This window comes from Papio anubis, chromosome 2, assembly GCF_008728515.1.
Source record: "Papio anubis isolate 15944 chromosome 2, Panubis1.0, whole genome shotgun sequence".
NCBI lineage: Eukaryota > Metazoa > Chordata > Mammalia > Primates > Cercopithecidae > Papio > Papio anubis.
Window position 1 is genome coordinate 126606006 of NC_044977.1, and position 24223 is coordinate 126630228.

A 24223-nucleotide genomic window follows, 5' to 3' on the forward strand; every position below is an offset into this window, starting at 1 on the left:
CTCTCTAGAGAAGACTGACTAATACGCTTCTGTAAACATCTTTCAAACCAAGACTGCTAATTTACATCAATTTATTAGTTATCTGCAATGTTAGGAATCAAACAAAGTATATTTAACATTTGTAGATGATTACTTTATATAGCAAAATTTAACAATACTTAGCATATGTCGAGGCAATATAATTACACCATTCATTACAATGCTTTTTAGTCAATAAAACTATTAAAAGATATTCTTGGCTCTTCACTTTGAAGTAGAACATGAGTGTGCAAGATAAGACAGAAGACATCTTTTTCTTTCTTCCTACTTCTGATTTTCCAGCTCAGTATTATATTAGAGGCTTCCTACTGCACAGATGGAAAAGGAGGGGAGATAGCTGTAAAGCGGTGAGTGATGGAATGAGGATCATAGCACTTAAAATTAAAACAGGATTTCTAAGAGCTGAAGTAATAATAATAATAATAAACATTGAAACACGGTTAATTAATTTGTTCGGCTACAATTTAATTATTGTAAATGGGACAGGATGGTCCTACATGTACACCCAGTTGATCCCGGGGACCTCCAAAGTCATTGATGATGTGATCTTAATCATGTCTCTCCAATTTCTCAGACCATTATAATTTCAACTGTGAAAAGAAAAGAAATTAGCTTTAGCACTAAGAGCCTGGATTAAATAATTTCTTAGGGCCATATTTACTTTTAGTATTAATATTTTTATTATTATTCCCTTAATACATTGAAATAGAAAGTGATATTTGTTATTTCTGTTATAGGAAACAATATGACTGAAAATGAAAATATCTTTTGGTTCACTTCTTATAAATAAGTAAAAAGACATCCTTTAACATCAGCATGTTTTCTCTAAGGTATCATTGATGAAGTCATGCTTTCCAAAACTCTGTGTGAATTCTGTGCACTGCTGGGGCAAGCACTATGGCAATGACAGTACACATGGACACAGTGTGGCTATAGCTGCAGAGGATATTTTTTATTGTTTATTTTCTTAGGTTCTTTGCTTAATGTCTAAAATGATTACATGATTGAATTTATCAGTATCCTTTAGTAAGCCATAAATACTCAACTTAAATTTGAAAACTGTATACAACTGGGGATGTTTATTCTAGAGTGAAGTATGACAAACAAGAAGACCATCCTAAAATATTGAAGGAAAATAATGTGGAGGAGGCTAAGGTTTATTCTGTGTTTTCTGAGAGAATAACTAAGACTCAATGAGCTTTCTTAGGTCTGAGGGAGAATGTCTAAGAATGGAATAGATAAACACACGAAGTATTGATGTTCTCATCAAAGCAGCTGCTCACACTGAACAAAAATTAATGTTTTATCCCTTAAATGAGTATGTGGTTAAATGACTTCTAGTGGCCCTTTACATTACAAAATGGTGGTTGTTATTGTTATTACTGAAAAACAAAACGTTTGCTATTTAAGAACGCATTTTTTCTAATACATTTTAACAAACTGGCTTATTTTTTAAAAAACTGCTATCACCTTTATTCAACCCTATCTATTGCAGTTATAGATATACTGCTATTGCCTTATAGCTGGTTTTCTTCTCTGTGATTCCTACCAGTCAGACAAATTCTTCAGGCTATCTCCAGAGGAAATCTCCGCTCTGAACATGAAACTACCTTGCCACCTTTTGTCTTGTCAGCTTTTCACTCCCAACTCTGCCCATTGAAATCTTAGCTGAAATGCCATTTCCTTATAACACTTTGGCAGGATGCCATCTTTCTCTACCCACCTCTCTCTCTTTCATCACAATCTTTTGATTAATTTTTCTTTTTAAATATTTCTTTTTGGGTATGTAGTACAGTATTTCTCCATTAAATTTCCAACTCATTAAGGGTCGAAGACATGCTTATTTATTTTTATATTCTTCTCCAGTGTCTAGCAGTAGTTTTAAAATATACACTTTTAAGTTTTTTTATTTTTATGACAATTTCAAATGGGTAAAGAAAACAGAATAGCATCATTATCTGTACCCATCACCTATATTCAACAATTTTAATACAAGATCAACTTCATTTAAAGTCCCCCATAATCTGGCATAAAGCGATATGTATTGACTTGTTGATCCTTAGTATTTAACACAAATCTCATGCTTCAGGAAATGCAGGTAAATCTCATTTTCTTGAATTGAGAGTATATGTGTATTATGTCAATATGAGGCATCATTCATGGTTTTTTTTCACCTTTATATGTATCCTGTATTACTCTGATTCATTTGATGGAATACCTGAAGAGTTAGAACACAGGAATAATTTGGTGGCATAGCACACTGGCTCACTCCTGTAATTCCAACACTTTAGGAGGCTGAGGCAGGAGGATTACTTGAGTCCAGGAATTTGAGACCAGCCTGGGGATCACAGTAAGATCCTGTCTCTACAAAGTTTTCAAAAATATTGTCCGGGTATGGTGGTGCATGCCTGTAGTCCAAGCTACTTTGGAGGCTGAGGTGCGAGGTCCTTTGAGCCCTGGAAGTCAAAGCTGCAGTAAGCCATGATTGTGCTGCTGTGCTCTGTAACAGATCAAGGCCCTGTCAAAAAAAAAAAAAAAAAAAGATTTTGGGACTCCATTAAGACAATAATCACTTTTAGTGTTTATTTCATTTTTTACTTAAAAACCAGTTTTATTAAAATGTAACTCATATACAATTAAATTTACCCATTTAAAGTGCAAATGTAGTTTTTAGAGCTTTCAGTGTTGTGCAACCATCATCACTCTGTAATACCAAAACATTTTCATCAGTCAAAAAAGAAGCCCCATAGACTCATAGTCATTAGCGGTCACTCTCCATTTCTACCCCTCTTCAGCCCCAAAACCGCTACTATCTGTCTTCATGGATTTGCTTATTCTGGATATTTCAAATAAATAAAATAATAAAATACATGGTCTTTTGTGTCTAGCGTTTTAAATCTACCATAATGTGTTTAAGGTTCATCTGTGTTGTAGCATGAATCAGTACTTCATTATTTTTTACTGTCAAAAAAATGTATTCTATTGTATGGATAGACTTTTTTTTTTTTGTTCAGCCATCAGGTGGTGGATATTTGGGTTTTTCTTCTTGGTGATTTGAATAATGCTGCTATAAATATTTGTGTTTAGATCTTTTGGTGAATACATGTTTGCAATTCTTTTGGATATATATCTCGAAGTTGAAAGTCTAGATTATATGCCTTCATGTTTAACATTTCAGGAAACTTCCAAAGTGCTTTCCAAAGTACCTGCACCACTTTAAAATACCATCATCAGTGTATCTGAGACTTCCGATTTATTCACATCTTTACTGTCCCTTCTTACTGTTGGTGGTTGCGATTTTAGTCATCCTAATGGGTATGAAATGACACCTAATCATGTTTTTGCTTTACATTTCCCTAATAACTAATAATGCTGAACATCTTTTTATGCACATGGCCATTTGCATGTCCTTTTGAGAGAAATGTCTATTCAAATCCTTTGCTCATTTTTCATTTTGTCTATTTATTTTTTATTGTTTTTGAGTTAAAGGGTTCTTTATTCATTGTGGATACAAGTGTCTTGTCAGATACATGAATTGTCAGATACATGAATTGCATCGCATTTGATGGGTGGTATTTTCACATTTTTGATGGTATTTTGTAACAAAAAAAGATTTTCATAATGAAAAATTGCAATTCATTTATTTTTTTCTTTTATCATTAATGTTTTTGTTGTATATGAAACTTTTGCCCAATCTAAGGCAAATACTTTCTCCAATGTAGCTTCTAATAATTTTGTAGATTTAGCCTGTATATGTAAGCCTATATGATCCATTTTGAGTTAATTTTTACATATGTTTTAAAGTAGGGATTCAACTTCACTCTTTTGCATATGGCTTTCCAGTTGTTTCACCACCATTTGTTGAAAAGATTATTCTTTTCTGATTACATTTTCTTGACACCCTTGTAGAATATCAGTTTACCTAAATGTAAGAATTTATTTCTACACTCTCAATTCTATTACATGATCTTTATGTCTATCTTTATACCAGTTTCACACTGTCACATAGTGCAGCTTCATAGTAGGTTTTGAAATTAGAAAGATTGAATATTCCTTTTTTATTCTTTTTCAAGATGTTTTTGGCTATTCTGTACCCTTTGAATTTCCATATGAATTTTAAAATTCATTCACCAATTTTTTCAATAAATTTGGCTGAGATTCTAATGGCGATTTCACTGAATCTGTAGATCATTTTGGTGACTATTGCCATCTTTACAATATTAATCTGCAATCCATGACACGGAGTGTATTTCCAGTTATTTAGATTTTCTTTAATTTCCTTCAGCAAGAAACAAATAATCCAACAAAAAAATAGGTAGATTTTTTTCCAAAGAAGACATATAAATCACCATCAGAAATGTTAAAAGGTGCTCAATGTCAGTACGCGTTAGAGAAATGTTATTCAAAGTTGCAATGAGATATTACCCCATAACTGTTAGGGTGGCTGTTTTATAAATATATAAATATATATATATATATTTCTATATATGTATTTATATATATATATATTCTCGCTGAAATATATATCCGTGAGAATATGGGGAAATTATAGCCATTATACACTGTTGGTGGAAACATTATACATTACAATGCTGTATAATGTTGTAGGAGCCATTTTTCATTCTGTATCAGCAGTGTATAATGTATAGTGGGAGCTGTCATACATTACACACTCATGGAGTAGCTATTAAGCAGCTTGCTGTAATTCAGTTTGTTGAGAATATCTTTAGTAAAATAACTTAGTGAGTTTCACATTAAATCCATCTTCTTCGCCAGTCATTTCAATGATAAATTGAAATGAATATGTGCCACTTGAAACATGATTTAGCAATTTCTTTCATTCACATAACTTGTGTGTTAATCCACATTCTGGTAACTTTTTTAAACTGTATATTTATTCATTAGTTTTCTCCTGAATTCTGTACTTCTATATCCAGTTGTCTGTATACCTATGTGTTCATGTCTTATAGATATCTTAAATACCATATATCAAAGCAGAGGTTATCAACTATTCCCAAAATTTATTCTTCTCCAGAGTTTCCACCTTAAATGATTCAACAAAACTTCAGTTTATCAAAATAGAATTCTAAGGATAATCTGAAATTTCCTCTTCTCCCTTCATATTTGATTTCAAGTTTGTCACTAAGCTGCATTGTGATTCTACTTCATAAGAAATACTTGAATAAATCTTTCTGTCTCCATTCTTTCAACCTTAGTCTATTATCTTTTTTTTTCTGAATTACTTTAATATATTACTACAAAAGTCTTCTATTTTCTCTGACTTTAGTCATAGTCTCGTAAATTTATTCCTCATACTGAAGCTTGAGTGTTTAGTGTTAAGCACACATATAACAATGTTCCCCTCATTCTCAAACTGCATTTGTTCTTTCACATTTTCCTTAGCTAAAATCTAAATGCTTTCATTTGATTTGTAAAACCTCCAATGACTGGGTTTCTACCTACTTCAGCAGCCTCACCCTTCCTTTCCTCCCGTCTAGTACTTAATGTCCAGTCATATAGAATTTTTTTTATTATACCCAATACGCCACACTGTATTTTACAACTAATGCCCATGATTCAGTCAGCTTTTAATACTTATGTGAATTTGTGCATTGAATTTCTAACTAACCTATTTTGGGGTTTACCTCCTCTCACAAATATACCACCTTGAATTTATTTAATTTATTTTTTACACCTGAATATTTGGACACTTTAAATTGGGTTACATGATAAACTAGAATTCTCTTATGCAAACTGGGATGTATGGTCACTCTTCTTTTAATTCATCCCCTGTATTTTTCTAGAATAATTTTTCTAAAAAATTAATTAGATGATTGTGCTTCTTCATGTTTAATATTATTCAATATCTTTCTGTTGTTCTCAAATTAATCCACTTCTCAAACCATAAAAGGTCATTCATGCCCATTCTTTACCTAACTGTCACCGTTGCTTTTCTCCCTTATGAATTTCCAAGTGTTTACAGTTCTCTGAAGGTGTCTCATTCAGCCATGGTGAGCCTCTAAGTGAAACTTACTCTGCTGTTGCCTCTGAAACAACTTTATTTATTCTTTAGTTAAATTCCGTCTTACTCTTATATGTCATTTTCTTTTGAAATGACCTTTCTGTAGTCTTGGCCACATGCTCCTTTTATATTAAAATAATATCTGAATATTCTTATAATTGAGGTTTTATCAATTCTATTAAATTTTACTGAGTTCAAGATATTCTTAAAGACTATCCTGTCTTCATTTGCTTTATACTCTAAGAGAGGAGAAAAACAATAAAATAGTTAACATAGAAATTATGTAATTTCTGAGAGGAATTAAGAGACTAGGTCTATTAATAGAAGTGGGTATTTTGTAGTGACTGGTGAGAGAAAAGCCTCAGCTTGTATTATAATAATTCCCAATTAGACTTTGGGTACTTGGAGGGTAGAAAATAAGTATTTTATTTCTGTATCTTCAGTAAGTAGCCTAGTTATATCTCCTTGTGAATATTTTATAAATGTTTTATAGTGAGTTATTAATGACTGTCCAAATATTCCTTCAAATAATCTTAATGTTTTTCTTTTAATATTGTCTTGATTTTTTCTACATTTTTCATTGTTTTTCACATTTTATGATTTTGTAAGAGTCAAACTAAAGGCAAGGGAAAGAAAAATGAGGTAGTTATGATAAAAATTGGAAAATAATGTAAATTGATGTCACAATATAAAAAGAATTTTTTTTTTCAGTATAGGACACACTAGAGTTTTCAAAACAATAATATATAATAATTTAACTTGAATAGGAATGTAAGAGCTTGAGCGTAAAAAAATGGAGATTTTCTATTAAATGGTTTCTAATTTTCTAGGCTGAAGTAAATTTGTGGGTTCCTTTATGTTACTACAGAAAAATTTTGCAGAGAATAAATGCAACTTTGAGCATTTTACCTGTTTGTTAGCAGTATCAACAGTGGAAAAACTGCTGGAAAATCTTAACATTCTAATTAACAAATCTGTTAAATTCTCTACTTCTTGAAAATTGAGAATCCACATTTAGTCTAAATAATTGTATGTTCTCTTGTGAAGAAAAAGCAACTATTTTAAGTGTGGCCACTAATTTTAAGCCTAGGTGAAAGTTAAAAGTAAAAATTTTCCTATTGCTTAAGAGATAAAATGATAATAGTAGTGTCTTGGTCAAAGAGAATGGTAACTTAATTAATGGTAACAATTATAATAAACCTTCTTATTTTAATTGTGTATAATTATATCAGCACACACACAAAAAGTATGTCTACATTTTTTATGACTCATCTAGATTTCAGTGCCCCAGTGCAATGGTATTTTTTTTTTTAATTTATTTATTATTATTATACTTTAAGTTGTAGGGTACATGTGCATAACGTGCAGGTTTGTTACATATGTATACTTGTGCCATGTTGGTCTACTGCACCCATCAACTCGTCATTTACATCAGGTATAACTCCCAATGCAATCCCTCCCCCCTCCCCCCTCCCCATGATAGGCCCCGGTGTGTGATGTTCCCCTTCCCGAGTCCAAGTGATCTCATTGTTCAGTTCCCACCTATGAGCTACTTCATAGGAAAATGTTATTTGCTACTTGACTTTTAAATAGCATGCATTCATAGGAAAACCATTTTACTCCCTAATCTTTAAAAATAATATTGGATATAGTTTTTAAAATTTTAGAAAACATTGTTCATGGGGTTTCATTTTATATGTTTAAAATTAATCATTAATATTTTATACAATTTGTTTTAATTTCTTTTCTAATATTTTTGGGCTACCCCGATGTAGCATGTAAAACCAATCCAGGAAAAAAAAATAAAAAAAATGCGTAAGAAAACATTTTTTAGGTTAAAAATAACATAACATATTTGTTTTTGAAAGGAAGTAGTTGAACTAGAATACTGCTTATTCACAACTTTAAATAAAGAAATATAGAGTTTCAACATCAAATGTAAGTTAATAATAAAGAGGAGGTGGAACAAGATGGCAGAATAGAAGCCTCCAGTAATTGCAATCCCTACAGGAACAACAAAATTGAACAACTATCCACACAAAGAAGCACCCTCCTAAGACCCCAAAATCAAGAGAGTGATCAAAAAACCAAGTTTTGAGATCTTATTAAGGAAGGAGACACTGAAGAGGATAAGAAAGACAGTCTTGAATTGTATGCACTGTCCCTCCCCCATCCCCTGAGTGTGGCCTTATGGTGTGGAGAGAGAATTTATGTGCTTGGGGGAGGGAGAAGGTAGTGATTGTGGAACTTTGCCTTGTAACTGAGTGCTGTGCTGTTACAGTGGCAAGTGACATGGGCAGAACTCAGCTGGTGCTCCTGAAAGGAGCATTTAGACCAGCCCTAGACAGAAGCAAATCATTCATCCCAGCACTCAGAACCTGAGCTCCAGAAAGCCTTGCCACCGGCTTGGGAAGCTGGTTAACAATGATCAGCACAGTTTTGTTGCAGGTGCTGTTCAATTTTGCCTACACCCCACTTCTACAGTTTTTACTGCTCAAACAAAATACAGGGCTGCTGGTGAAACTGTTCAGTCACAAGGCTCTGTAAGAGAAGACTGAAAAGCTAACATGTGCTGGGGTCCTAAATAAACTTGAAAGGCAGTATAGGCCACAAGGACTGCAAATTCCTGGGCAAGCCCTGGGGAAGCTTGGAGCCAGTGGACTTGGGGGACATGTGACCTAAAGAGACATCAATCAGGACAGCCAAGGAACTGCTTGGATCACCACTCATGAAAGCATAGCAGTAGTACAGTTTGCAGCTCCCAGAGACACTCCTTTACTCTGCTTGAGGAGAGGAGATGGGAAAGTAAAGAAGTCTTCATCTTGCAAATTAAATACCAGCTCACCCACAGTAGAATAGGGCACCAGGAAGAATTCTGAGGCTCCCATTTCAGGCCTTAACTACCAGATATTTCTAGAGACACCCTGGGCTAGAAAGGAACTTGCTGCCTTGAACAAAAGGAGCTAGTTTTAACAGGTTTCATTGCCTGCTAAATAAAGGGCCCTTGGGCCCTTAATAATCAGCAATGCTATCCAGGCAGTACACACCACAGACCTTGGGTTAGACTCAGAATCATGCTGGCTTCAGGTCTGACCTAGCACATTTCCAGCTGTGGTGGCTACAGGGAAAGATTTCCAATTGAGGAAATAAGAGAAAAGAGTAAGGGGACTTTGTCTTGCATCTTGGGTACCAGCTCGGCCTTAGTGGGGTGAAGCACCAAGTAGGCTTCCCTGGGGGCTCAATTCTAGGCTTTGGCCCCTTCATGACATTTCTGGACTTGCTCTGGGCCAAAGGAGTTTCTATACCCAAAAGGGAGAGACCCAAGTCTGACAACATTCACCAAAAGCTGACCAAAGAGCTTTTGGGCTTTGAGTGAACATTTGTGGTAGCTAGGCAGTACTTGCTGCAGACGTAGGGTGGTGGTGGTCATAGGGAAAGACTTTTCTGCTTGAGGAAAGGGGAGAAAAGAGTGGGAAGGACTTTGTAATGTAGCTTGAATGTCAGCTCCTCAGCATGAATATAGAGCATCATTTAGATTGATAAGGTTCCCAACATTAGGCACTGGCTCCTGGAAGACATCTCTGGACCAGCCCGGGGTTGGGGGAACTAGACACCCTGAACAGAAGAAGACAAGCCTGGATGGATTTGCCACCTGGTGATTTTAGAGCCCTTGGGCCTTTAGTGAACACAGTCAGTAGCCAGGTAGTCCTCATCATGGGCCTTGGGTGAGACTTAATGCTGTGCTAACTTTAACCCAAAACAGTCCCAGTGGTGGTGGCTAGGGGTGTTTATGTTACTTTTCCCCTAGCTCCAGGCAGATCACCAAAGAGAGAGAGAGGGACTTTATTTGGGGCAAAGTAAGAGAGGAGAACAAGAGTCTTTGCATGGTAATTCAGGAAATTTTCACAGATCTTACGCAAGACCATCAAGGTGGTACCTATATAAGTCTACAAGAGCCTTTCCATTATGGGGTTTGGGGTCTCCCTTAATGCATATATAGCTGCATTGAGCAAAGACTTAGATCACAACACCTAAGTCCATTCAGATACTTGGAAAATCTCAAGAGGGATGGGTATGAACAAGCCCAGACTATAGAGACTACAATAAGTACCTAATTCCTCAATGTTCAGACACTGACAAATATCTAAAAATAACAAGATCATCCAGGAAAACATGACTTCACCAAATGAACTAAATAGGCATCAATGTCCAGTCCTATAGAGACAGAGATATGTGACCTTTAAGAAAGAGTATTCAAAAATAGCTGTTTTGAGGAAGCTCAATGAAATTTATGATAACACAAAGAAGGAATTCAGAATCTTATCAGGTAAACTTAACAAAGATACTGAAATAATTAAAAAGAATCATGTAAGTATCCTGGAGATAAAAAAAAAATGCAATTGACATACCACAGAATGTTTCAGAGTCTTAACAGCAGAACTGATCGAGCAAAAGAGAGAAATTTTGAGCTTGAAGATGGGCTATTTGAAAGTACATAGTCAGAGAAGACAAAAGGAAAAAGAATAAAAAGAATGAAGCACACCTAGAAAATCTAGAAAAAATAGCCTCAAAATGGCAAATCTAAAAGATATTGGCCTTAAAATGGAGTCAGAGAGAGAGAGATGGGTGGAAAGTTTATTTAAAGGGAAATAACAGAATGCCCCAAATCTAAATAAACTTCACAATGTTCAAGTACAAGAAAGTTATAAAACACCAAGCTGATTTAATCCAAATAAAACTACCTTAAGACAGGTAATAATCAAACTCCCAAAGGTTATGGATAAAGAAACAACCCTAAAAGCAGCAAGAAAAAAGAAATAAATAACATACAAAGGAGCTCCAATATATCTGGCAGCAGACTTTTCAGTGGAAACTTTACAAACCAGGAAAGACTGGTATGACATCTTTAAAGTGCTGAAGGGGAAACAAAAATATCCAGAATAGTATATCCAGCAAAAATATCCTTTAAAATTGAGAAATAAATACTTTCTTAGATAAACAAAAGCTGGGAAATTTTATCAATACCAGATCTATCCTACAAGAAATGCTAAAGGGAGTTTTTCAATTTGAAAGAAAAGGATGTTAATAAGCAATAAGAAATCATGTGAAGTAACAAAACTCACTAGTAAACCACAAAAAAACCACATAGTATTTTAACACTTTAATTGTGGTGCAAAAATTCACAACAAAATGCTAGCACACAGAATTCAACAGTACATTAAAAATATAAATCATTATGACCAAGTGAGATTTATCTCAGGAATGCAAGGATGGTTTAGCATACACAAATCAATAAATGTGATACATCATAACAGAATGAAGGATAAAAAAATAATCATTTCAACTGATGCTGGATAAACATTTGATAAAATTTAATTATCTCTTCATGATAAAAATCCTCAGAAAACTTTGCATATTCAGGTATGCTGAACCTATCTCAACACAATAAAAGCAACTTGTGACAGATTCACAACTAGTACCATATTGAACAGGAAACAATTAAAAGCCTTTCCTCTAGATTCTGGAACATGGCAAGGCTGCCCATTTTCACCACTGTTATTCAACATAGGACCGGAGGTTATTGATAGATTAATCAGACAAGAAAAAGAAAGAAATATCCAAATTGGAGAGGAAGATGTAAAATGATTCTTGTTTTCAAATGATACAATCATATATTAAAAACAACCTAAAGACTCCATCAAAGAACTATAACTGATAAACAGATTAAGTAAAGTTTCAGAATACAAAATCAACATACAAAAATCAGTAACATCTCTATATACTAATTGTGATCAATGCAAAATAAGTCAAGAAAGTAATTCCATTTGTAATATCTACAAATAAAATTACATACTTAGCAATTAACCAAAAAAGTTAAAGATCTCTGCAATAAAAATAATAAAACACTGAATCAAGAAATTAAAAAGGACACAAAAAATGAAAAGATATAGACCAGGCACAGTGGCTCATGCCTGTAATCCCAGCACTTTGGGAGGCTGAGGAGGGCGAATCACAGAGTCCGGAGATCAAGACCATCCTGTCCAACATGGTGAAACCGTGTCTCTAATAAAAATACAAAAATTAGCAATGCATGGTGGTGCACATCTGTAGCCCCAGCTTCTCGAAGTCTGAGGGAGAAGAATTGCTTGGACCCCGGAGGCGGAGGTTGCAGTGGGCTGAGATTGCACCACTGCACTCCAGCCTACGCGACAGAGTGAGACTCTGTCTCTAAAAAAAAAAAAAAAAAAAAAAAAAAGATACTCCATGTTCAGTGACTAGAAGATTAATATTGTTAAAGTATCCATACAACCCAAAGCAATCTACAGATTCAATGAAATTCCTATCAATATACTAATGACATTCTTCACTGAAATAGAAAAAACAATCGTAAAATTTATACGGAGCTACAAAAGGCCCAGAATAGCCAAATCTATCATGAGTGAAAAGAACAGAACTGAAGGAATCACATTACATGATTTCAAATTAGACTACAGAGCAATAGTAACCAATGATTACTATAGCTTAGTACCGTCATAAAAACAGACACACAGAGCAATGGAACAGAATAGAAAACCAGATGCAAATCCATACATTTATTGTGAATTTATCTTTGATAAAGTTGTCAATAACACGCATTGGGGAAAGGATGGTCTCCTCAATATATTGTGCTGGATAAACTTGGTATTAACATGCAGAAGAATGAAACTACACTCCTATCTCTCACCACGTACAAAAATCAAATCAGAATGGATTAAAGACTTGCATCTAAGGCGTCAGCCTATGAAACTGCTAAAAGGAAATATTGAGAATAGTCTCTAGGACATTGATCTGGGCAAAGATTTCTTGAGTAATACCCTATAAGCCCAGGCAATTACTGTAAAAATGGACAAATAGAATCACATCAAGTTAAAAATCTTATGCACAGCAAAGGAAACAATCAACAAATTGAAGGGACAACTCACACAATGGGAGGAAATATTTGAAAACCGTCCATCTGACAAGGGATTAATAGCCAGGATATATAAGGAGTTCAACTCAATAGGAAAAAATCTAAGAATGCAATTTAAAAACTGGGCAAAAGATCAGAATGGACATTTCTCAAAATAAGGCATACAAATGGCAAACGAGTATATGAAAACGTGTTCAACATTACTGATTATCAGAGAAAATGTAAGTCAAACTACAATGAGTTATCATCACACCACTGTTAAAATGACTTTTGTCAAAAAACAGGCAATAATGAATAATGGCAAGGATATGGAGAAAAAGAAACCTTTGTATGCTGTTGATATAGACATAAATTACTACAACTACTGCTGATAACAGTTTGGAGGTTCTCCAAAAACTAAAAATAGAGCCACCATATCATTCGACAATCCCACTGCTAGGCATTACAGTGCAGTGGCACAATCATCACAATCATGGCCCAAAGTCCAAATCCTATATCACATTACTTCTGATAGCTTCATACAAAGATGGCTGGGGTGTGTCTTCTCTCTTGCTGCAGTGAGTGATAAATGCCAGTTGTTCAACTAAAAAATAATAATATTAAGTTAATAAAATATATTCTTCAAACGAGGTTAAGCACAGAGAAACTATCATGTTAATAACATTTCTTAATGTAATATTTTTAGCTTCATGACCCAGTATATTTTGCAAGTCACTCTCTTTTGACTAAGGTATCAAAGGTCTATTTGAACATTTGCTGGATAAGATACTGCCTTACTCTATACTTGGTTTTATAAAGCCTTTGTAAATGAGAACACAATATCAAGACCAATTCTTCATGAGTAAGTCAAGTATTCATAAATTTGATTCACTTTTCAACTATATTCAGTAATAGTTTAAAATATCACTTGGTGTACATTGTAAGAAATTTAAAATTAAAAAATGTAGTTAGCAGCAATTTCTGTAAAGATTCTCAGTGTTAATAAACAACTTAATCAGAAATAGTCATCAAATATTGTGGATATTATCCATACTTGTACAATACTTTTAGGATAAAATTTAGGCCACCATACTTTTTACAGCACTTTTCCTTTGTTATGGAGAAATGAAATGAAAAAAATCATTGAACAACCAATACTAAATATTACCAATGAAGAAAAAGATGGATAGAACATAATGTGATATGAAAATGATACTAGACAAGAAAGGATTAAATGTATGACTTAATATTTTTAATATTTTGTGTTCAGACACTTGAAAAGCCATATTAAATGCTAAGATTTAAAAGTAAGAAAAGTTAAACAGCATAATCGGAGTGGAATTATATATTTTACCCTCCTAAAAAGAAATTTAAAGTACATAAAGTAAGTTGTATAATTAATTTTAACACGTTTGTTTCCAGTTAAAGATCCCTGTAATAATGAAGACACATTCCTTCTAAAATACACAAAATTGTGACTTGCAAATAAAAATAAAAATATATATGGGAAGAAATTAATTATTTTAAAATTCCATGGAGATGCAGAAAGATTTACTTAAAACAAGAAATTTAAGTTATAATTTTTTTTTCTAGTGATATCACAACAACATTTTGCTTTATCTTAGGTTTTATTCAGTTGCAAATATCTAGACCGAGGACACAGTTATCATGAAGCTACGCATTCTGCATTCTGTACTACTCCTGCTCCTAAACCCAAACATAAGTTTCTCTTAATCCTTCCCTCCTTCCCTTCCTTCCTTCCTTCCTCTCCTTCCTTCCTTCCTTTCTGTCTTTTCTTTTCTTTTCTTTTCTTTCTTTCTTTCTTTCTTTCTTTCTTTCTTTCTTTCTTTCATGACAGAATCTTGCTTTGTTTCCAAGGCTAGAGTACAGTGGTGCAATCATGGCTCACAGCAGCCTAGACCTCTGGGGCTCAAAAGATCCTCCCAGCTCAGTCTTTAGGGCAGTTGGAACCACAGTGATGGGCCAGCAAACCCAGCTAATATTTTATTATTTTTAATGTTTTGTGAAGATGGGATCTCCCTGTGTTGCCCATGCTGGTCTTGAACTCCCAAGCTCAAGTAATAATCCTGCCTGGTCCTCTCAAAGTGCTGGGATTCCAGGCATGATATACCATGTCCAGACAAGTTGTAGAATATTGATGCATATTTCCTCAAACTAATTCTTAATCATATACATAAATATCTGCCCTATTTTCAATAATAATTTCTACTTAGTAACCTTAAATTTATCATTTTACCATGGATCATACTATATTACAATGATTATGTGATCATAACTAATATAACCAACCAGAATAAAATGTATATACCATCATAATATTTTTAAAAAATCAGTTAAGAGAAAAATATAAAGAGCATCTGTCACCTTTCTATTGTGAGATACTGAGTTTTCAGTCACTGAATATCCTGCTAAGCATTTAAGTTTTAAATACATACAATTGTTCATTAATTTATTATTATTATTTAAAATAATTAGATTATGCTACCCAATATTTTATCTTTTTTTTTTTTTTTTTCCTCACTTAAATTATCAGGGAACTTTTCCAGGTGAACAATATATCAGTTCAGTTAAAGAAGGCCTATTTGTTATTGATACTTTCATACCTAACCTGAAAACCCTTAAGAGAGTAGTAGTAGAGTATACTCTCTTGTCAGGGATCTAACATTGAATTTACTATAGCTCAAGCCTTAGCAAAAGCTGTGCTGGAAAAAAAAAAAGTCTATGTAGAAAATATATCCTGAAAAAAATACAGTCTGTCCTTTTGGAGATTATGTGAAAAAGAATCCTTGGATTCAGCCACATGATCAGAGAGCTGCTACTTAAAGTCAAGTATGCTTCAAATATGCTGAACTCTGCCTCACCAAGATGTTACAAAGACTCTTTGATGCTGTCTGCCTTATTTCCTTTACTTCCTTCAGTCTTATCACTAGAAAACATTATAACACAGTATAGTAACTATTTCATGAGGATTCTTAGGGGAAAATGTGCTTCTGCTCATTAGCTGGCTTATTTTTATCTTATGGGTGTAAAATGAGTCAACCATTAATACATACTACTTTATGATTTCTGGTTACAAATCCCAAAGATTTGTAACATTTTTCAACTTCCTTAGAAATGGCATTCAGTATAAATTGTAACAATCTATGCCCTTATTTTTTTCCATCACATGATTTTTTAAATTACATTTTTACCTTATTGTATATATTTTGTAAGCTATTTCAAATATATTTTATTGAGAAACAAGGTAAAATAATTATATAAATTCAAGGTAAGTTAATAAAAGCATTTCCTTTGTTTATAAGAGAATAACTGGGGGGAGAAGATCCACATTATGGCTGCTAGGAATTCAGACCATTAGTAGACCATTTAGTTTCTGAATGTGGCTAATGGGAGCAGATATTTGTGGATAAGGTATGTAGTTATGAAGTTTATGTTGTAGTGACTGTTAGCCTTGTGATATTATGGTATTTTTACAAACATATGAACTTAAAAACTGACTGCCTTGCAAGGGAAAGATTAAGTTCGAGTGTGTTATCTATTTAATATTTTAAATTAATTTACCATAGCATTTATTCTTCCATAAAGGAAATGTTTCCTAGCTTTTTCAGTAATATTGATCTGAGAACAGAATTCAATTTCATCTACAAATCCAGTGATTTCCAATAGTCTTATTCTCTTTTGCTTAGCTTTACTTTGCTTTGCTTTCATTTTGGAGTGCAATGTCAGCAAGTGCCAATACCCCTAATAAAAAAAAATTGTATGATTATGGAACTGTAAGTAATTTTTAATTGATGATAAGATACATTAAAGATCCATAATAAATTGTTAATAAGACAGGTTGGAGTCATATCTCAATCTATAAATACAAAATTCATTATTATTTTATATACTGAAAGATGCTCAAGTGAATTTGAACATCCTGCAACAAAGAAATCAAGATGTAAACTAGAAGACTTTGATCACAAAACTGCTTATCTCAGTGAAATATGAAAGTGAGCCACCTCCACTCTATTTAGCTTTGAATTCTTAACCTGCAGATGGTCTTGAGGTATTTTTCTTTTATATTTTACTGAATAGTTTCAAAGATTAAGTCACTGTGCATTAATATCATATTTTTAAGGCAATGCTGACATAATATATACACAATAAAATACTACTGATCTTTTAAAAAGAAGGAAGTTCTGTCATTCGCAACATGCTGAGAGTATGCTAACTGAAATAAACCTGGCATAAGAGGACAAATGATGCATGACATGACTTATACGTAAAATCTCAAAAAGTCATGCTGAGAGATGTAGAAAATAGAATGGTAGTGGAATAGGGGATGGGGTGAAGAATGGAAGGTGAGGTGAACTGGGATGGATTAAGAAGCGGGAAATGTTAGTCACAGGGTACAAAATACCAGTAAGAGAGAAAAAATAGGTTTTTGACATCAATTACATGGTGTCATGACTACATATAATAATATATTGTATATTTCAAAATTTTTATAAGTAGATTTTCAAATGCCCTCACCACAAAGAAATGATAAGTATATAAAGTGACAGATACATTAATTAGACAGATTTAATTATGTAATAAAATACACTTTTATCATAACATTACATTGTACCCCATAAATAAATGCAATTATTTTTCAATTAAAAATAAAATAATTTTTCAAAATTATAAACATAGTTACCTTTTAAAATTCAAGCACCCAGCTCATTTTGGCTGAACTCAGTTTCAAGGTTTACTTTTCATATGCTTTAAATACTATGTCAAAAATCAGCCCTGCCCTCCTCTATAAAAGATACAATACTTTTTATCTTTCTCGTAGAAAGCTGTTGAAAATCCTGTTATTTAAATATATTTGAACATCCCTTCTCTTTCTCCTTAACTAGTTATTTTTCTGTTCATGTCTTAAAATTTTTGTTTTCAAAGGATTTTATGTTGATCTGTTTTTCTTCAAACTGCACTTCCCCTCTCAATTTCTATGACTTTACATAAGATTACCAAATCCCTCCCTCCATTTCCAAAATTGCTTCTCAGCATCAAATCTGTATATCCAATTATCTCCTGAAATTCTTCATCTTGGTGTTCCTAAGGCATCTGAAAACATAACAGCCCCTAAAGGCATTTATCCCCCATCATTGTGTGAAATGCACACCCATACATATACGCTTAATTAATACATAAGGATTGTATTTCTTGATCTTAGTGAAGTCTATTGAAATTTGTAATCATGGCAGAAGACTAATTTGTAAATGCTTGTTTTATTTATTATAAACTTCTAACTGCTTTTTAAAATTTATTATTTGCGAAAAGAATAGCTTTAAGCTCACTTGAAGGATTTCCTCTCTTCATGACAAAGCCACCAATTCAAGTTTATGTGTTCTATTTTGCTCATAGTGTTTAGGAATTGCTCTTTTTTCTTCTACTTTGATATAATTTTGTTTTATAATTATGCAAAATTTTTATACAACTCCTATGCCAAACCTACAAAACAGGATACATTTAGAGAAATCTAGCTTTTATCTATTGCCTAATTTTTATTTCTGTCTTCCTTGTAACCATTTTATTCACTTGATGAGTTATTCTTTCATTTAGAAAAAAATTAAGAAAGTATGTATAATTTAAAATTTATTTTTGAGAATATGTGTTGCCATAAATATGTTCCAATCATTTGCATTCTTAAATGTATTTTATTATAGTTGTCAAAATCCCATGAAACTCATAATTACTCTAGATAATCATAATTTAACAAAAGGATATTTGCTCCAGGATGATGGAAAGTATAAAGGTCGACATATTATATATAAAAAAAGATAGATTAATAAATGTCAAAACAATCTAAAATACAATAAATCATCAAGCACAATCACTTTGCTTTGATCTAAAATTAAGGGTAACCAAGACTGATTTTCATAAGTGGTTTATGGAAGTCAGGATAGAATGTTGTAATTGCCAAATGATACTGAGCTGGTTTACCATGTTTTTACACATAGACGTGCAAATAAGTAAATATAAAATAAAGTGAGAATAGGAAAAGAAACTAAGAAACAGAATTTACCATAGATACACACATTTACACTTACGAAGATGTTAAAAAGAAAAGAGAAAAAAAGTAATAACCAAAATAATAAAATATTTGTTTTACAAAAATATGCTTCATAAATTTCTTTCTTTTTTTTTTTTTTTTGAGACGGAGTCTCGCTCTGTCCCCCAGGCTGGAGTGCAGTGGCCGGATCTCAGCTCACTGCAAGCTCCACCTCCCGGGTTTACGCCATTCTCCTGCCTCAGCCTCCCGAGTAGCTGGGACTACAGGCGCCCGCCACCTCGCCCGGCTAAGTTTTCGTATTGTTTAGTAGAGACGGGGTTTCACCGTGTCAGCCAGGATGGTCTCGATCTCCTGACCTCGTGATCCGCCCGTCTCGGCCTCCTATGATGCTTATTGAATGCAAACTAAATATTTGGCTATAATAGTATTAGCAGTCAAAAGAAAGAGAAATGCATGATTAGATGTAATGTTGAAAGCACTGTCAAAAAATTAACACCAGTTGTTCATAAGAGGCAAAACTTTTCTGATACTGAGAATATGGGTTCTCACAAAAGCATAATTGAAAGACATAGAAAACAATATCTGTATATATACAATATTGGCAGCATCACTACAATAAACATCCAGTGAGTATCAAATGAGTTATATTTGGTGCATCACAAAACAAAAGATGAAAATGGACCACACTGATATCATTCAAATAAATTTATATTATTATATTTTAAAAAACATGTCTAAAAATTGTACAGTCACAATGATGTGTTCACATTTATAAAACGAGTATATTTAATATAATTTAATTTAACATCACCGTGCATCTTGAAGAATCCTAAAGAACCTGGCAAAATGGAGAATCTATAGAAGTATTACAGTATTCCATTCTTATGTCACAAATGAAAAAAATCTAAGTTTCAGAGAGAAAAAAGGTATCAGTAAGGAAAAAAAATTGTAATGGTAAAGTGGAAATCTTGCGGCTTTTTCCCTCCTGTAGTTCAGTGAGCAGGAGGGAGTGGCACTCAGCAGCTTCTTCGCTCCCACAGCTTGGTGAGCTGGAGGGAGTGTTAAGGCTCTTTTACTCCTGCCATCTGTAGCTTGGCGAGCAAGGAGCATTACAGCTTTTTGACTTCCACAATTCTACAAGTTCTGGGTTCTTGTTTCACCACCAAGAGGAATAAGGTACATGGACACCAGAGAGTGAGTAAGGCAGAGTAGAATTTTATGGAGCTGCAGAAAGAAAGCTCTCAGCAAGCTCTCAGCAGCAAGAAGGGACCCAAAAGTGGGTTGCCATCTGTGAGACTGAGTGTGGGGTTTTTAGGGCTTAGAATGGGGGAATGCATGGACCCATGTGTGGGCTTGGAAAAGGCACCATTCATTTGGTTAAAGGACATCCATTACTCAGAAGAAATCAATCGAGAGAGAGTGGGTAACATAACGATGGAAGTTCTCATTCTGGTCGTGGACTCTATCTGAAACTGGCAGCTCGGTTTTCAGGCTTCAGACTATCCTTGGCCTGAGGGTCAGTTTCACCAGGAACCTGTCCCTGTCTGCCTATGAATTTGTCTGTCTCCTGTCATTGTCAAAACGAAAGCCTAAATTCCTTAATTTTGTTTTATATTGTACCATGTCGTCTTTGTCAGGTATATACTAGGAGACTGACTCATGGCTTTAAAACTGTAGTGACAAAACAGCTTGAGTTATTTCTATGCGTTATAAAAATAAGTAAGAACTAAAACATTCATAATCACAACTTCAAACTTAGAAAAATATTTTTGCCTGCATTTTCTCATTTGATGCTCACTAGTAACCTTGAGATGTAGCTTTGGTGATGCCATTTATTAGATTAGAATCAGAGAATCACAGAATATATATAATTGATCTGACGTTCAAAAACTAGTAAATGAGAGGGTAGGGATTCATAGGCAGAGATTTGATTCCAAATTAAGCATCCTTTTTATTTATCTGCAATTTTCAGTGTCATAACAACTTAGTCTGTTGGTTGAATTATTTTTTCAATAAATATTTACTAACCCTAAGTTTGTACAAATTATGATCTGAAGAGTCGAAAAGCAGGTAATTATAGTAAGACTTCATTTCTGCTCAACAAGAATTCACATTGTATACAGGAAATAAAAGTACAATAGTAATGTTGATAACTCAAGTTAGTTAACCAGGTGTTCTAGTAATCAGTTCATTTGCTGTCATAAACTTTTTGTATCATGAGTGATATCAAATAACATAACAAAATTTGCTAGAAATAGCAGTACTCCAGGAAAGGTTTGCTTCATTTGCTTCATTTAAGATACATAACTGTATGTTTAACACTAAGGATGTTGGCTGGCACTGTGAGAACTATTAGTAGTTATAATAATAGTGAGAATTTTTAATAGATATAATAATAGTAAGACCTGTTAGTAATTATAATGAAAAATCTATAGTGAAAAATCACTTAGATTAAGCAATGTATGTTGAATGGACGTTTTTCATAAAGAAGTTATTTCCTTTAAGAGGAATTTAAGAGGACACGTAAGAACCACTGTGAAATGGGCTGAAAGGATTACTGGCATAATTCATCATTTACATATTGTATTACTAAAGTACAAGACTTTTTGAAACTTTAATGAATGCCACACTTGTTGCTGAAATTCACAAGTGATTTGTCAGTCATGATGAATGCAGATTCTGATTCAAATTTTTATTTTCAGTAGAATATAAAGCACATTTAAATGAACACTTTTAAAAAGTGGTTGCCTGCATAAGATTTGCAGGAGTCTTTTTTTTACAATTTAACTTAGTCCCCCACCATCATTTTCCATGCTACAGCATCATTTCCATTTTTCCCACAAACAAATACCTCATTAACATAATATTGGGTTCTAGGTATTCATTTTGGAATCAAACAGTTTCAATTTCAATCTGTAATTTGATTAAAACTAGTTATATGACTATGGATACATTATATAACCTTTCTATAAAACTGTCTTCTGTCAAATGGTTATTATTAAAAAAAAAAACTTCTCATAGTTGTTGCTATAAAAAATTCATACATATACTCTAAGTTGCTCATACATATACTCTAAGTTATCTAGAGCCATTATTATCATTCTCATTATTCTAATAGTTAAATGAATGGATATATGGATATGAAGCTATTTTGATTTGAATTAAACAATAATAAAAGTATCCTATATGTAAATACTGTTTTACTGTGAAGAGAGGAGAGAGAGAGAGAGAGAGAGAGAGGTTCCTTTTCCAACACAATCATGTTTTGTCTTGAGAAGAAAAGGAAAAAAAAAATCAAGAATAGTGAGTTTATTTTCATTAAGAATTAGAACGTATATTTAGTTTTGGACCATGAGGGCAAAGACCTTTGGCCACCAAAAAGTTTGCTGAAAAATTACTGACATGAAGCAGATTGATTAATTGGATAAAAGGCATACAAATTGATTTAATGTATATACAGAGATCCTTCAGAATGAAGACCCAAAGATACAAGGGCATTATCTATTTTCATCATTAGATTTAACAAAATATGGAAAGCTATGTAGAAATATGATTGGATGAAAAGGTCATGATCTAATGCTAATTGACTGAATAGGGAAACCCAGCAAGGCCTTTTGTTGTAGATTCTTCCTACCTCTCTGAGCATACCTTTCTTCCCTCTGGGTGTGGGGTGGAGCCCTTGCTGAAATGGGGGTCTTATGACCTACAGTCAAACATGCTAGCTCAGATAATCTTGTATTAGCCAGTTTTTAAGGAGAATATTTTAAGTTTTATGGCTGCCTCTTGGGAAAAGAAACTGGTTTGTATGACCTTACTTGGGGAAGAAGGATTCTAGTTTCTATGGCCAGCATGTGGGGAGAATTGTTTTTAATTTCAGGTAGTATGGAGAATAATAACTACATTCTCTATGAATTTTCAATCTCTAGTGTAAGAATATTCATTGAATAAAATGTTTCTTGTGTACCTGAATAATGAAAAGTTTTGCATTTCATGCTGTTTATGTCTTGTGATTAAACATATGGTATGTGTTTCAAATTTCACTTAAAATAATATTTAGATGACTTTTCCCTGAAATTAGTATGCTAGCGTTTACATTTTCATTTTGTTAATTAACAGACTTTACTTATCTCCTTAAATTAATGTGTATTTTTAGCTTAATACTAAGAAAAAGATGAGTACTTGGAAAGTTCAGCTATGAAAGGCAAAGATTATTAAAGAATGAAAAAAAACCCTATAATGAATTATTAGTGAAATGAATTATAAATCTTACTTTTATACATACATGTAAATTGTCTCAATATATTTTTTCAAACTAGTGAGTAGTGACTAGCTACCCTTTTATCTTTAATGAGATAGCATAATAAAAATAAGTATAGATTGCTAACTCTCAAGGAAATTGTATAGGTAAAAAGCAGAGGCATAGCTTGACTAAAGCATGAAAGCACGACTGACTTCTGTGTTATAGTGCCTTTTTTCCTATGAAATGTGATAACTGCATTACTCTTTGCTTTTATAAATCAATTTTATCATTCTGGAAATATAAAACTTTTAGCATCATAAAACAAATACACTTATGTTAACAGAGTTTAGTTTATTATTTTTGCAAAGGGAATAATGTAACTTTGATAGTTGTATTGTTTCTTACCATATAACACCTCATGGGAAGCTGAAAAAAGGACACACCATATTGAGTTACACTCTATTTGGAAGGAATGTTTTAAGCATAACATTGATACTGTGGTAGCATTACTTCCTTAGTGATATTTATGCTGCTTTCATTTTAGGTTCCTAATAGACACTCTAATAACTAATGCATTCATTCTATTTCAGAATCACTTAGCTTTGACTTGTATTTGTTCACAATGTCCTGAAGAAACAAATTTGAGCTTTTCCAACATTAAAGTTCTTGGAAAACTTTACATCAATTACAGTAAAAGAGAATAATCAATAAAGCACACCTGCTCCTTCTTTTAATTTTTATATGGTGAATAAGATGAGTAAGATTTAATTAAATATTTTACATATGAAATATAGTTCTAGTTTTCTAGATTTATTACTAAAATTAACACATAGTGTGTTAACTACTTTTTTATAATTCTAATTAAACTACTTATTTATATTCAATTTTCTACTTACCTATATTCACTTCAGTTACCATGGTCACCCTTTCTTT

The 24223-nt window shown here is 33.1% G+C and overlaps 1 long non-coding RNA gene across 1 annotated transcript; it reads right to left on the reverse strand.

Moving 5' to 3' along the window:
- Positions 1-483: 483 nt before the first annotated feature.
- LOC103882216 lies at positions 484-13788 on the reverse strand. Its single transcript, XR_002520487.2, has 2 exons — positions 13516-13788; positions 484-629 (listed from the first exon to the last, which is right to left on the reverse strand). It is a non-coding gene; the product is annotated as an uncharacterized LOC103882216 (long non-coding RNA).
- Between the last annotated feature and the right edge of the window lie 10435 nt (positions 13789-24223).